General features: G+C 50.4%; 1 protein-coding gene across 5 annotated transcripts in view; it reads right to left on the bottom strand.

Moving 5' to 3' along the window:
• The window catches only part of EFCAB6 (EF-hand calcium binding domain 6), a 219,833-nt gene extending 214,205 nt beyond the window's left edge, over positions 1-5,628 (bottom strand). For all 5 annotated transcript variants that reach the window (XM_025882318.2, XM_073882664.1, XM_073882663.1 and 2 more), the window contains exons 1-2: positions 5,518-5,628; positions 4,214-4,311 (exon numbers count right to left, since the gene is read on the bottom strand). The gene's annotated coding sequence lies outside the window, so the exon portion shown is untranslated. The remainder of the gene's footprint in view (positions 1-4,213; positions 4,312-5,517) is intronic.
• Between the last annotated feature and the right edge of the window lie 10,358 nt (positions 5,629-15,986).

Genomic DNA, 15,986 nt, shown 5'->3' with positions numbered 1-15,986 from the left:
GTAACCTGGCCCTGAGCGACCACCAGATACCAGCACTCCATACGGCCTGTATTTTCACATAGCCCTCCACAGGGGCCATGTCCTTCCCCACCTCTGAGCTCTGGTTCATGCTTTTGCCGGGATTTCCTTCCACCTCTCCTGCCTGCACACTGCAATTCACCTTTCGAGATGGAGGGCGCCGTCCCTCCTTCATGAGGCCTTCCTTCCTATCTTCCTTAACCGAAACTAATCATGCTTTTACAGAGAATCTGGTCTCATAGTTTTGTTTCGCTGGTTGTTTTATTTAATAAAGAAAAGGACAAAAAGGTCAAAGGTACTGTAATTCCATTCCTTTGCTGTGAAGCCGGGTGGGACACAAAGTATGAAGTAAAAGTATTAGCACCTCCTGGGCCATCGCTCTAGACCTACTACTCTGTGCACTCTGATTCTCTGCTTCCAGACCGTTCTGTTGGCTGTTTATCTGTGGCCCCTGCTGGCTGGTGAGCCCCTCCAGTGGAGGGATGGGCTGATGTCGTCACCGCTTCACACTCAACACAGCTTTATTCTCCATGGACCACAGCGGACAACACCTAATACTGCGAGGGCAAGAAGGCTGGGCTAATCTTATCCTTGATTCTGGAAGCTAAAGAGCGCCCTGGGCATGAGCACGGCAGTCCGACAAGTTCTGTAGGTCATCTCTGGCTTCACGCCATCCACAGTTTAGGCTCTCCAAATAAAGAGAACTCTGAGACATTCATTAATGACTTCAGGGGCGCCTGGCTGGCTTTATGGGTGGAGCATGTGCCTCTGGATCTCGGGGTTGTGGGGCCGAGCCCTATGTTGGGTGTAGAGATTACTTCAAAATAAAATCTTAATGAAAAAATTACTTCAGAACTTGGTGAGGTAGAAATTAAGAAGGCTCATAAAACCAATGCCCCCACACAAGCACCAAGTCACTGACCATCAAATACACTTCTTAGTCACAGACAAACACAATTAGAGGGCTATTTCCCTGACACATTTGTTTATTTGCCAGATAAGTATTAATGTCCAGTTTTTAACAGATGCTATTTATATCAGAATCATAACAAAAGTGCCATCCATCTGCCTTGGCATCCAGAGAAAACATAATTCAACACGAGAGTAAGAAATATGTGCAGCCAAACAGAAATGGCATCAGAAGCAAAAATTGTTGGAACTGGTATCATGGGCTGGCGGGGGGGAGAGATTGTCACTTGGAAAAAGTTGCAAGCAACACAAAAGATTTTGGCAGTTAAATCCGAATACTTGAGAAAAATCTTTCTCCCTGTCTAATCTGATATCATATGGATGTTTTATCATATTTTGGGACACATACCCTATAAAGTTCCCTTTTTAGCCTTCCATACACCCCCTCAGCCATTTATAAAACATCTACACTTTTGGACAATGGAAAAAACAAAGAGTTTAGAGTCAAGAAGACTTGGGGTCAAATTCGTTCCACCATCTACCATCCGACTCGCAGGTTAATGAACCTCCTCCTGACCCAGTTTCCTCATTTGCAAAACAGAAATAACATCTCTCTTTGAAGCAAGTATTCTTAACCTGGAATCTAGGGATGTGGCCCACGCGTGTGCTTCTGTAGATCATCAAACCCTCTGGGATTAAATGCAAAAGTGTTGTGACGTGATTTTTCTAGAGAGAGGATATATTGCTTTCACCAGCTTCTCAAAGGGCTAGTGAACCAAAAATGGTCAAATGCCATGCCGTCCAGGCTGCAGAAGGGTCATGGATGACGTATCTAAAGCGCCGGACACAGAACAGGTTGTGCTCACTATTTGGCAGCTGCTATCGTTTTTCGGGTCCTGGGAACGTACAGAACATTTGTCAGAGGCGCAGAAGCTGGCGGACAGTTACAGTGCAGGTGGTGAGCGTCCCCTCAGGGTTTCATAAAACCACAAAGGAGGGCAAAGCAGAGTCAGTCAAGAATAAAACCCAGCCGTAGAAGGTGACAGGGCAGAGGCACCAAGAGGAGGACCGTGACATGACCGTCACTGCGGTGGCGTACAGCAGGTGCTCAAGGAACAGCTGCTAGCCAACGAGCAAGCACATGACTGGAACCGACGGGGGACAGGACAACAGCATTTACAACGTCCTGGGGAAATAAAATGGAGACTGTGTTACTGAAAATGGTTACCATTCAGAGTTCTTTTATTCCTTTTTAAAGATTTTTTATTTATTCGAGAGAGCGAGAGGGAGGGAGCACAAGAAGGGGTTGGGTCCGAGGGAGAAGCAGACCCCCCGCGGCGCAGGGGGCCCGATGCGGGACTCGATCCCGGGACTCCGGGATGGTGACCTGAGCCGAAGGCAGGTGCTCAACCAGCTGAGCCACCCAGGCGCCCCAGAGTTCTTTTATTTCAACTACTCCATACACATGTAGTAGTCCACATTCTCTCCCTCACCGGTGAGAATGTTGAGCCTACACCTTAGCCATTTGGTAGTAATCAAGCCCTGCCCAGGCTTTGTTTTTTTTGTTTTTTAATTTTATTTATTTTTGAGAGAGAGAGAGAGAGAATGACAGAGAGAGAGAATGAGAGGGGGTTGGGTCAGAGGGAGAAGCAGACTCCCCGCGGAGCAGGGAGCCCGATGCGGGGCTCCGTCCCAGGACCCTGGGATCATGACCTGAGCCGAAGGCAGACGCTTAACCGACGGAGCCACCCAGGCGCCCCCCCTGCCCAGGCTTTGTAATAAAGACCTACATGTTAGAAAAGCTTTAATTTTCCAGAAGAATTAAAATGCTTTATTTGCCTGGGGCTGCCTGGGTGGTTCCGTCAGTTAAGCGTCTGACTCTTGATTTAGGCTCAGATCAAGCCTCACATTGGGCTCTGTGCTCAGTGCAGAGTCTGCTTGTCCCTCTCTGTCCCCTCGCTTGCTCTCGCTCTTTCTCTCTCTCAAATGAATAAAATCTTTTTAAAAAAATGTTTTATTTGGGGCGCCTGTGTGGCTCAGTTTGTTAAGCGACTGCCTTCGACTCAGGTCATGATCCTGGAGTCCCTGGATTCGAGTCCGGCGTCGGGCTCCCTGCTCGGCAGGGAGTCTGATTCTCCCTCTGACCCTCCCCCCTCTCATGTGCTCTCTCTCTCTCTCAAATAAATAAATAAAATCTTTTAAAAAAATGTCTTATTTGCCTGGACAAAATAAATTCGATTCCTCTCTGTCTCTGATTTTCTTTTTTCTTGAGTGAACAAGAAGCTCGCAGCTAAATTTGCAGCCCAACTATATTAACCATTATGGACAATCTGAGTATTTTCTCCCCCTGCTGATGTTACTTTCCTATTCTATTTGTAGTCTTCATGATCCTGATAAAATGTGTTTATTTTGCCATATTATATGTATTCTTAGGAGTCATCTCAAAGCTTTAGGGGACGTAGGGAGATATATATATATTTGAGTGCTAGAGCACCAGTCAAGCACACAGAGGTTCTACCATCAGGCAATCCTGGGGTAGAAAGCACACTCTACCATTTCTCTGCTTGGAAGGCCCTTAACTTCCCTGAGTCCCTTTTGCTTCATCTACAAAATGGGGAAAGCAACTGTTCTTTTTTGGAAGCAGGCGGTGAGGACTAAACTTAAAAATGAATATGAGGCCCCGGGTTGTGCCTGGAACACTGTAAGTGCTCGGTAAGTACTAGCCAGGGGTCGCAGTGGTCACTGTAGGCCTAGTAGCAGAAGTAGAGTTCATAAAACTGCACACAAATAGATGCAGGAGAAGAAAAACAACCAAAGCTCCCAAAACAAAGTAAACCAAGAAAGAGACAGTAAAAGGTCAAAACCAAGAGACAAAGAGGGAGAACACGAAGTTCTTCAGTGCCGGAAGCAGAACACATATTCATACGCTCTCTCTGTTCACAGACTTTTCTCAAACGTATCCCTTTCCTTTAGAGCTCCTCTTCCGAATGGTGTGGCTATCCTGGATAACATTTTGTTGAAGGTGTACTAACAGTTAAGAGTTACAAGCATCCAATCTCCATGATGGTGCGTGCAAGCCTGCATCTAAACATACTTCACAAAAAGGTCGGCTCACTTGTGGTATTGGAAGGGAGGAGGGCCAGCGTTAGCGTCTTGTCTCTCTCGCACTTTCTCAGGTGCACCGTACGGCGCATTGGACCATCCTGGCAGGCGAAGGAGCCATCCAGGAAGACCTTCGGGGACACTCAGCGACTGCTAACCACCAACATTCCCTCTCGATACACACCTGTGAGGAAGTTGTATTGTCTCCATGTGCCAGTCAGCCGCAGGAGTCACAAGGTGCGCGCTGGAGAGATCTCTGTGCATGCGGGATCAGGTGGATGGCTGCAAAAAGTCAGGAAAAGGCCAAAGTTTGGAGAGCAAATTTAAAGTCTCAAGTAAGCACTTCTTGACAAATTTCTGCAAGCAGCTCGAATGAGCCAAGCACCAAACAGAAGGTGGAGGGAAAGGGAAAGCACAAATCACTAAAATAACCCACGTGCCCTCAAGAAGCCAGCAATAGGGTCGAGTGGGAGGCAAATGTTCCCAGATAATCCAAGGGCCATGCCTATTCCACTGAATGCCCCCTCCCCCCCGGCAACTTAACCAAGTACATGTTTATTGAAGACAATGGGTAAAAGACAGAGTTGAAGGGACTACCGTGTGTGAGAGTCAAGTTCATTTACAGCACTTCTGAAAGTCCACCCACTTAGGGGCACATTTAGGCCTCAAGAAACATTATTAAATTACTCTTTTTGAGAGAGAAGTAAGAGTCCTCTTAATAGGGACGAGGCGTCTTAAGAGGCAAAGATTTTTAGGAGGGAAGGAAGGAAGAGGAAAAGAAGGGAAGGACAGGGGTGCCTCAGCCAATGGTCTTAAGTAGGCTCCGCGCAACAGAACATCTCACAAAGCACTTCCCAGACAAAACTTCCGAGGAAGGCAAGGATAACTCTGTGTGGTCTGAGGACAAAGGATGTTCTAGAAAAGACCAGAGATTTGTTTTTGTTTTTTTTTTAACAGGCAATTTAAGTGCCGGGTTTGAATTCCGGTTCTGCAGCTTCCTAGCTGTGTGAGCTTGGACAATCCCCTTCACGCCGTAGGGTGCAGCTCCCCGTCTACAAGGGGAAAGTAATGACCCTTGAGGTCGCCGTGGGGACTAATGAAATAAGGGACACGAAACATTCTGTAAACTGGAGGGAGCGAAGGCATTGCCACAGACTTCCCGTGTGACCTCCACAGATCCAGGGAAGAAGAGGTCACCACCTTCCACGTCGGGCTCTGTCTTCCCCAAATATGACGTCAGCCCAGGGGACGGGGTCCGCACTACTGGCCGCAGTAGCGCCAGAGCCTACGACGGTGACAGACACACGTGCGGAACGGATAAGCGAGTCACCGGCCCAATGGCACGTTTGAGGGCGGGAGGCTCCGTGTCCCGGGGGTGAGCAGCAGCCTCCTCCCGGCTGTGGGACCCTCAGAGCCCCAACCGCCCCGACCCTCTTCTTGCCCTCGGCTAGCGCGCGGGGCCGGGACGCCGAGGCCGCGCCGCCTTACCCGAGCCCCCTTCTCACTTCTCCACCTCGCCGGGCCACTGCACAGCGCGCGGACCCCAGGCCGCGCGGCCACAGAAACCCAGCCCACCCGCCGTCTCTAGGACGCTGTTGCCCGAGCAACGAAGACACTCGCTGATTGGAGGAGGGGTCTGAGCACCCGGCAAGAAGCGAGGCCCCGATTGGCTAAGTCGGTAACTGGAGGGGCGTGACGAGGTTTGCCTGGTGCTCCGCCCCCGTGGGTGGAACTTCCGCCGGAAGCCTGTGCCCTGGACGCGGGAACCCGCAGAGTGCCCTGGCGAGGGCGTCGTGGAAGCGGGCGTCTGTGACGTGGCCTCCGCGCTAGGTGGCGGTCGGACTGGTGCCTCGGAACCGCGTCCAAGCGCGTGGCCTGTGAAAGGCAGACACCCTGGCCTGTAAAAAGCCAAGAGTAGCGGCGCGGGGCCTGGGGTCGGGATGAAGGGAAGAATGTGGGTGCAGCGCGGCGCACGTGCTGCGGCCTTCCTAAGGGTAGCGCTCGCCGCGCTGGTGGCTCTTGCGACAGTGCGCGTGCCTGGTTGTGCCCTACCGGCCCCCAGGAGACAGAGACCCGTCAGGAGGCGGGACCAGCTTGCCCCTACGCCCCTCGCTGCACCCGCAATGTCCAGGGACCACACTCCATGGACAGCCACCCTGATTATTCCCATTTTACAGATAGGAACCCGAGGCCCGGAGAGGGTCTTCTGTCCCAGGGCACGCAGCTAGTCGATAGCAGAACCAGAGTCAGAACCCAGGCAGGCTAGTCGCTGCTCTCCGTTGGGCGGGGGGGGGGGGGGGGGGGGGGTAGTGACCAGAGCAGCAGCCTTGCTGAGGGAACCTCTGCACGCTTCTGGCCGCAGAGAAGCCGAGATGACCTGCGGTCTTCCCTCTCACGGAGGGGTCCAGAGGATCTTCTGCCCGGACCTCCCGCACCCTGGGCGCCTGGCCTCGCCTGGAAGCTGTAGGAGGGGTGCGTGCTGTCGTCCCGCAACCCCTTAGACGCCCATCTCTTCTGCTCTTGTTGCAAAGGAGGCCAGCCCGTCCATTTGTGTCCTAAATCCCAACCCCTTTGACCTCTGGGACTTCATTGCCTAGGGCAGCCAGTGCTCAGGGACTGCTCAGGGATCCTGAGACCCTTTCAGGGAGTCCCTAATGGTCAAAACTATTTTCATAGTAATACGAAGATGTGACTTGCCTTTTCACTCTTATTTTCTCATGAGTGTGCAATAGGGTTTTCCAGAAACTACATGATGTGTGACATTGCAACAGATTGAATGCAAACGAAGATAGGAGAATCCAGCTGTCTTCTATTAAGTCAGACCTTAAAGAGATTTACAAAAATACAAAACTGCCTCTCTTTTCACTGAACGTTTTGTTGTGGAAAGCATAATTTTTCATAAAAATATGTTACGGGTTTATTAGTATTTTAAATGAGTTAGTAAATATTTAAAATTTTATCTGTTTTGCTTTCTGATATGGTAAATATTGATAGAACTCACAAAAACCAAAGCTCTTTGGGATCCTCTATGCTTTTCAAGAGTGCAGATAGACGCTAAGGCCGAAAAGTTTGGTCCTGAGATCAAAAGGGCTTAGGTCATTGCCTCTCTCCCATTAGGGCCAACAGTCTCATTCTATTTCTCTCTCCCTTTCTCTCTCCCCCAACCTCTTTCCCTCATAAAATATGCTCTGGTATCTCACATCTTTAAAAAAGAGAGGGAGGGGCACCTGGGTGGCTCAGTCAAACATCCGATTCTTGATCTCAGTAGCCTACTTAAAAAAAAAGAAAAATAAAGATTCTCTTCTAGTTTCCACCCCATTTCTCTGCTCCCCTTTACCCCACTTCTTTGTAGAGTTGTCTGTATTTGCTCTCTCTCTCTCAGTTACCATCCACTCTTGATCGGTCTCACCAGAGGCAAAACCCCATTACTCCCTGGTGCTTGGTCAGTTTTCATGAGTATTTCATCTGTACCTGACTTTGCCTCACTTGGCCTCTCAGTAGCATTCAGCCCAGCTGACCGATCACGCTTCTGCCTGAAACCCACTCTCATCGCTCCTCTGAAGCCGTACAACCCTAGGTTTCGTCCTGAATCACCAACTACTCAGTTGTCCGACCCCACTGCTGATTTTCCCCCTCTGCACGGCCTTTGAACCTCAGGGTCCTTCTGGCTCTGACATAAGTGGTGCTCTTATACTTACCACCAGCCTTGACCCCTCCACGGTGTGTACAGGAGACCCTTCAGGTGTCAGCCAACCACACAGCCCTTGATCCTCTGACACTCTTGACTGACTCTTGTCAGTCAATGGCACCACTCAAACCAGGAACCCTTGTTATCCGTTCATAATCTAGTCCTTCGGCGAGTCCTCCTGGTTCCAAAGCCAGAATATGCACATGGTGATCTCATTCTCTCCGACCTCACCCACACGACACTGCCTCCTGAGGAGAAAATGTGGACAAGTCTGTTAATTGTTAATTGTTAATTTTTCTACTGATTGTCTTGTTGTTGCTGTTTGTGTTTTCAGTTTCCAACAGAGATGATGCTAAACATTGTATTTAGTGTGGGTCTGCTGGCAATGAATTAATTCATTTTTTATTTATCTGAAAATGTGTTTATTCACCTTCACTTTTAAAGGATCATTTTCCTGAGTATAGATCTCTAGGCTTGCAACTATTTTTGCTCAACATCTTAAAGATGCCATTTAGTTACATTCTGGTTTCCATCATTTCTGCTGCAAAGTCTTCTGTCTGTGTCACTGTTACTCTTTTGAAAGTCATGCATCTTGCTTTTCTCCGGAAGTCAAGATGTACCTAGGTGTGGTTTTCTTTGTCTTTGTCCTGCTTGGATGTCGCAGCAAATCTAGAATGTGTGTCTTAATATCTTTCATCAGGTTTAGAAAATTCTCAGCCAGTGTCTCTTCAGATAAGGCTCTGCCCCATTTTCTCTTTTCCTTCTGTGATTCTGAGCCACAGGTACCTATTCACATAGCACCAGGATGACTGTTTTTAAAAAACATATTCTGTGACTCTGTAATCTTCAGGATTACCTCGCTATTGTTTTTTAAAGTATGCTTTAGAAGGCCTATTTAAAATAACATCTAACGCCCCCAACACCAAAAAATGCAATGACATAGCCTAGGAATGTATTAAATCTGTGTTAAATTTCCTTTTCTCTCTCTCTCTCTCTCTCCAATTCCATCAGGTGTCTACTTGTTCAAAGACAGCTGTTGTTCAAAATCAAGTAACTGACATGATAAGCTGCTACATGAGAGTCTTTGTAAGGATTCTAGTTTTTGGCAACACTCTTTTCTGAGGGAAAATTGTAGGTGAAAAATCCCGATAGTTGCTGTGTGAGCAAACACGGTACTTAGTAGGGACTTAATAAATGTCTTTGAACTGATGTGAACTCAGTAGGTGAAGCATACAATTGGGGCAACATCGCCAAGAATTGGGAAACTCAAAATCCTTATGTATTTCCTTGAACACAAGGATGATTTTCTTTCATGTATTTAAATGACTGATTAGATCAATCTGACATGAGGTTTTGTCATATAATTCTCTTTTTCTTTTTTTCTTAAGAGCACCTTCACTCCAAAGTGTTTTTCCCTGCTCCTGGAAATTTTTCACTCCACGCAAAGAGTTAACTTGGTGTTTTTGTTTGTTTTTTACAAGATCTCGATTCACCTCACTTGTTGATTGTCCTGATAAGCCCATAAAGTCCGTTAGATTCAGTTTGATCTTTGTTCACACAGACCGGAGTTCTGCAATGTGACAGTGGCCCCAGGGAGTTTGTAGGAGGACACTGTTGTCTTCTCTGACCATACCTTCCAAAAAACACCGGCGGCTCCCTTGGATGCCTGTAGTAGATCTACTTTCACCAAAGCTGAACCTATTACCTTGTCCAAGATACCATTCAGCGTCCTTTAAATCTCTAACACTCCCTGCCCACAGAACTGCTACAATCTCCACTACTTATTCCTATGCAGGAATCTGCTGTTCAAAACCTTTAATGATAATCTTGAGAAGCTAGCCATGGGAAGTTGGAGAAAATATTTTCACACTTACAGCCAACAAAGAGCTTATCCCCTCAAGCAATCAAGAGGAAACTCGGAATCATGGAGAGCTGTGTGGCAATAATCCTCTGTCCCTCCCTCCAGGTTTTGAGTACTCACTGCAATTATGTATACCTAGGGGACTAGGCACTAAGATCAAGCCTGAAATTATTTCACGGTAATCAATAATGATGTTATAAATGGAAGCTATGCCTTCATGGGGAGAGATACACAGCAGGAACTGATTAACCCCTAAGAAGTTAAGTACTGTTTTCCACCTCGCCTATTAATAAAGAAGGAAGGAAGAGCAGACACGTGGCATAGATACATAATGCGTCTAAATGAGAGTGGAGAACATCCCTGGGAAATCCGCTACGAAAGACTGCTCCAACCGCTGTCCTTTTGATGGTCTCATAAAATGGAGACCGGAGTCTCCTGAGCTGTCCTTTGAAGAAAAAAAAAAAATTAAAAATAAAAATAAGGGAGGTATAAGTAGCTCCTCTGGAAAAGCTACCGTGGTTATTTTGTTCTTTACTAAAATAGATGCTTTCTCTCCGATATTTACCTTGACAGCTGACGCAGCTGCTCATTTTAGTACAATCAGCCAGAAACTAAATTGCACATTTTAAACACTGTCACTACAAATCATTGATTATTATTTGCAAACGGAGTCAGTTTTGCAGCTATCTTAGGGTGGTGCGTGGACAGGCACTATGTGCGGGCTTTGTGTAGCACCTCTCCATGTTTTCATTCCCCTCTGGTGCGCTAATGCACTTGTGAGCTCTTCATTCCCTGTAATAGTAACTGGTCATCTCCTTTCATGGAACAGGGCATCAAAATCCACTTAGCTCGCTCCTGAACAGGATTCCACAGTGTGGAAGACTGGCATTTAGAATCTTAATGAATCCTGCCCTCTGAACATGAGATTACAGCAATCTTGGAAGAACGGCCCACCCTCCAGAATAAAGAAGCAGTTAAAAAATAATTTCATGTTCCATGCACCTGGGCAAACCCCCGACAATCACAAGCGATTCTCTTTGCTAAGAGCCAGGATCTTGCAACAGCTTGTAATTAGTGCTGTTTAGCATTTAATTTGCCTTTAGTTAGGTAACAAGCATTTATTGATTACCTGATAGGAAGGAGCGCTGTGCTAAGCACCGTGTGGTGACAAAGTGACAAATGAGCACCGTCTCTACTTACGTCTTCTTGGGGCTGAGAACAGAGACCTTGGAAAGGAAGCTTGAAAAGTCACAAAATGTTTTCTTCACAAATGTAAGCCAATATACTCTTCCAGGGGATAATTACTCCTTCAGAATTGAAGGTTCGAATGCCTGGCATGCTGCATTCTCAGGAGAGAGGTGCCAGTGGTCACATCTTGTCTCATGGTGGTGGTGGGACCCAGCCGTCACCCGTTCCCCAGGCTGAGGACGCTTCTGGCCTTCTCGTCTGGGGACCCCCAGGTGCGGCTCAGACCCCCGGGGGGAGGCAGCCACCGGCCACTGAAAGTCAGCCTGGCTGCTCTAACAGGCAGCCCTCCTGCTGTCTCTGCTAAAGAGGGAAGCCCCGATTCTTACAGGACGGCAAGCGTCAGTCGGCGAGCTAAGCTGGATTCACAACCACCCCCTACGGGTTGAGATTTAAGGCCAACCTGGGGCAGGCGGTGGACGTGAATTGGCAGCACTTAGAAATAGCAGCGGAGGCTTTCCAAGAGGCCAAAGTAGTCCATCAGGGGCTTGGGGAAGAGAGCATTAGGAGTGCGGGTCAGGGCCTTGGAGTAGTGAGCTGCACAGCCGGGCTGGAGAGGCCCGTGTGGCGAGGAACGAATCGTGCTTGAGGAGTGAAGTGTTGAGACGGCCAGGTGCGCCTGAATTCGGCAGACAGTGGGCACAGTCCAGCCGTCGGGGCCTCGCCGGCCACGGCTGACTTCACCACCTCTTATGAGCTAACTCCTTCACGCCAAGGAAGAGCCCTGGCCTCGCCTCAAGGAACAGACGGTCACTGGGTCTGGGGTATGTTATGAGAGGCACCCTAGCGGCTCCGACCCCCGGGGAAGTGGTAGGCGTGGGAGGGGGCTGTTGGGGTTCTTGAATTAGGACAACGCCTACAGTGACCTCAAAGCCGCAACTGGCATCATCCACGTTAAGTTGAGGAATGACAATCCAGGCAGAGGCAACAGCCTAAGTGGACACAGAGGTCCACATGGTCAGTGGTTCTTGAGCAGAGTGAGATGAGTTCCTAGCTCCCAACTGTATTTGAGATTTTTTTCTGGAAATCACATGTACCATGGAGTATAAAGGGGAGAACTGAGAGACAGGAGCACTAGGGGGAAAGCAAGATTTTAACCAATCCACTTAAAAGTTTTTTGGGGATGCATAAATTGGGAGGAGAGAGTCTTGTTGGCTCCGTTGAGAGTCTTTCCTTCTGCAGAGATGGCCTTGCTTGGGTATTTTAGGACTTCTGGTCCCAGCTGGTGCTCAAAACCATGGAGATATGCAAAGATTACAACTTTAAGGAGAATAAAATGCATTTTCTGGTTGATTTTTGTATTTTAAACACATTTAGCATTCTCTGGTGTTTGAAGAATGCTTTTAATAGAGCACAGATTCCTTCCGTCAATGGTGAGGGACAGATTTAGGGACTGTGGCTCAGACATCCGGTGCCAACTAGCTTACAGGGATCCAAGTGTGAGAATCAAGTTGTCATCTGATGTGTAGATTTGGCAAAGGCTCAGCACGCCTCGGAGATGGTGGTCGTAGGCCCAAGCTGTGTGGCAGGTGCGTCTGTGACTGATTCTCTTTGCCCTTGCTGGCAGAGTCCATCACCGGCTACAAGTTCATGGTCTCCCCCCATTCATCAGCTCCATCTGGGTGGAGTCAATAGACAGTTGGACCACTTTACGGAGTCACAGAATGCTCGTGCTGGGTGGGATGTCAAGACCCCTGGGCTGAGACCTCTCCATTAATGAGACGAAAAGGGGCTTTCCTCATGGTCCCACTGATACTGGCGGAGTAGGAATTGGAACCAGGTGCCCGACTCATTTTGGTGCATCTTATTTCTTCCCACCTGGCGTGCCTCCCACTGGCCCCAGCCCTGTCTACTCCCACCTGTTTCCAGACCCAGCCTGTGGTCTGCTTCTTACATTACGCAGTCTCCCTGCTCTCCTTGGTGTCAGCTCTGCTTACTTTGGAGAGCAAGGTGCCAGCCCTCCGCACCCCTCCTTTGTTTTCCGTTTGCAGAGGAGACGTGCGTGTGGTGCTCGGCTGCGGATAGCAGGAAAGCTCCCGGAGCCGCAAACTGGAGACTTGAACAAGCAGAAGAAACCTTAGAGACAGCTTACTACAAAACATCCGTTTGGGAGAGATGGCAACTCAGGCTGAGAGAAGGCAGCTGGCTTGCCTGGGTCAAACAGCCAACCGAGACAAAACCAGGACGCCAGAGCCCAGGTCCTCCGATCCCCACCCTAGGCTCTCTCCGTAGGTATTTGGGTAATAAATGAGAGCAGAGTCCCCAGGGAACAGAACAGTGGGGTGCTAAATTTGAGGGGGAGAGTTACTGTAATTGTCTGTGTCTCCAGGACCCACACGGGGGACATTATAGAGCAGACGCTCAATAAACACCAAGGACGGAGATGAAGGAAGAGGGGGATGCATGCCAAGCGAAGGGTCTAGGCTGTTCCTATGGGTCCTGTGTTTCTGGGCTTTGAGACAGAGGGAGAAATATGGGGAACGATGGGCACCAGAAACTGTCCATCCCACAGTTACACCTACATTTGAGAAGCCAGTGACTTGTCAGGAAGGCTGTCCCAGGGGAGGGGTGTAGAGAAAGCAAAGCAAAGCAAAGCAAGAAGCGTGTAGTAGAGGCAGAAGCCCAGTGTGGTGGGTCAGGGTGAGGACACAGGAGAGCAGCCTGGTTCTTTCTGGGAAGACACAGCCTCCAAGGGTAGAGCCAGGGGCCGTGCACAGAAGGGACAGGGCAGACGGTTTTCAGAAAATAAAAAGCGAAATCCACTCTAACAACGAAGGGTGCCACTCCCTTAGCAATTAAGTGCTGATTATTTGCCAAACTCCAACCGAAGGAAAGACACAGCGTGGCCCTGCTTTTGGGGTGTCACAGTGCATAGGGGGAGCCAGCTGCAGAGCAGTGAGGTGGGGAGCGATGAGAGAGGAGAGCAGGGGGCACCAGCAGAGCAGAGGGGTGTTCGCCAGGCCAAGGCAGGGCTGGGTGTCCCAGAGAGGGAGGCCAGGGATGAGGGCGGCCGCCGGCTGGGGCAGGGGCTGGAGGACGCGGCTGGAGAGCACCACCAGCCGCAGAACGGCTGTCCCAGGAGGTGGCGAGCTTGTCAGGGATGTCAGAGGACAGTCCTCGGTGGGTGAGGCTGGACCATCCGACCAACGTGCCACCCCAGTCTGAAGATGCTCATTCTACAGTGAAGAGTGGGCAATGATGTCGCACGGGTGGGGAGGAGCAGGCAAACCCTACAGGGGGACGAGACCCGCCGGGCACACCCGAGGACCCGAGGACTGCCTCCACCCCTTTCAAACTGCAGTCACCGGCTCAGAAAGGTGGGAACACTGTCCCACAGTTGGGACAGGGGCTGCACGTCTGGCTTGTATCCGCAGCACCGAGGCCACACGGAGGAGGGAGGGCGCTCCCTGCTGTGGCCGCCGGACGTCGGCCGGCGGAGGGGACTTGGCCCCCAGGGGTGGGAGCATTTGCCCACTGGAGCCGGCCACGGATGCTCCATTGTGTGAATTGGATTTCTGTTTCCCTCTTGCTGTTAAGACCCTCCTGAGAAGGGGATGTGGACAGAGACGGTCTCCACTGGGTAAATTATGACACTGCCTCCTACAGTCTTGTCGGTCTGTGAAGTCAAAAGGCCAGGTACCCAGCAAGACGCTCAGGACCCTGCCATTCGGGACTCCGCTGGGCATTGTTCTGTAAAACTGGCCGTCTGGCCAGACCTCTCTCACCTCCTCCATCCGACCAGCGCCTCCTCACCCTCTTGGCTCGAGTCAAGTGCCACCTGCACCCGCACACAACTACTCCACCCCATTGTTCCGTCCTCCAAACTGGCTCTGCTGGAGCTTCACAGCACCCATGCCCCACATTACCTCCCCCTCGTCTGAGCTCCAGGTGAGCAAGGCGGGAACTGTAGGCAATGCTCAGGGCCCGGCACACACTGTCAGAAGGACCCCTGGAGCTGATCTAATGCAGCCCCGCCCCCCCCGCCCCCCATCATTTTGGGGACTGAGTCACACAGCCAGGATAAAGGCCCTGCCATCCAGTCACAGCCGGGGGGGCTCCCAAAAATGCAAGCCGGGCAGCGTTCCTTTGTTCAAACCCTTCTGTGGCCTCCTAGTTCTCACTACAAAATCCAGACTCCCATGACCTGGAAGGCCCTCAGGGAGCTGGCCCCTGGCTCCCCCTCCAAAACGGAGTTCCTGCGCATTGCCCTCCCTGCCCACGCCTGCCCACCCGCCTCCCCAGGGCTCCAAGCCCAGGCCCCCCACAGCCTCCTGGTCTCAGCCGTCGCCGGGTCCCTTCTAGTCCTCCTGAGCTTGAACTCACACAGGTTTTGTGATGGGGACTTTGTCTCCCACCAAGAGATGACCACCACAGGGGCCAGGCCCTTCTGTGCTCCCCGGTGGACCCCAGAGCCTCCAGCGGCACCGGGGCATCGTAGGCGCTCAAGTGTTTCCTGAATAAATGCACCCATGAAAGGAAGTGACACAGCTAGGGCGCAGGGCTGGGGACACTGGAGGAATGAGCGCTTGCCCGCCTCTGGATTCATGACCTTGGCCTCCAGTTTCTGCCTGATTTCAGGTGTTTTTTAAATGGCCTGGGAGCAATCCGTCTGTGGCAGCAGACTGGGCACTCCATGGACAAACTTGGGGTCCAGGAAAATTGGAGACCAACATGAGTTCTGGGGTTCCACCCGAGACCTAAAGGAATTGGCCTGTTTGAAAATAAACGTGCTTTCCAGAAAGCCCGAGCTCTGTCAGGTAAAACGATGTCCTGGATTTTCCTACCGCTAGGAATCAGGGAGGCGAGCTTTGGAATTCAAAGTGGCCAAGTGCCATCAGCCGGGCAGGTCTCCACATACACGGCCTTGAGCCGCGTTAAACACAGGACCCAGGGCTCTTGGCAGGCCCCATGCACCCCGATCTCCTTTTCCCCCAACCCTCCCTTCAGCTTCTAAGAAATAGCAACAGTGGATGGACAAATAAAGGAGGGGGATTCACCGCTTGGAATGTTTAGATCGGAGTGAGACAGCCAAACCAACGTGGGTCTGTGCCCCCGCCCCCTGCGGTCAGCCCCAGGGACCGGGCGTCAACGGGGCCCATGGTCGCGTTGCCCTGAAATGCTGCCCCTCTCCACCCATCAGCACACGCGCAACACAAGGCACGG

This window comes from Callorhinus ursinus, unplaced genomic scaffold, assembly GCF_003265705.2.
Source record: "Callorhinus ursinus isolate GAN/ISIS: 27379988/994484 unplaced genomic scaffold, GSC_fseal_2.0 scaffold48, whole genome shotgun sequence".
NCBI classification, from domain to species: Eukaryota; Metazoa; Chordata; class Mammalia; order Carnivora; family Otariidae; genus Callorhinus; species Callorhinus ursinus.
The sequence above is the reverse complement of the archived record's forward strand: the minus strand, read 5'-3'. Positions and strand labels throughout refer to the sequence as shown.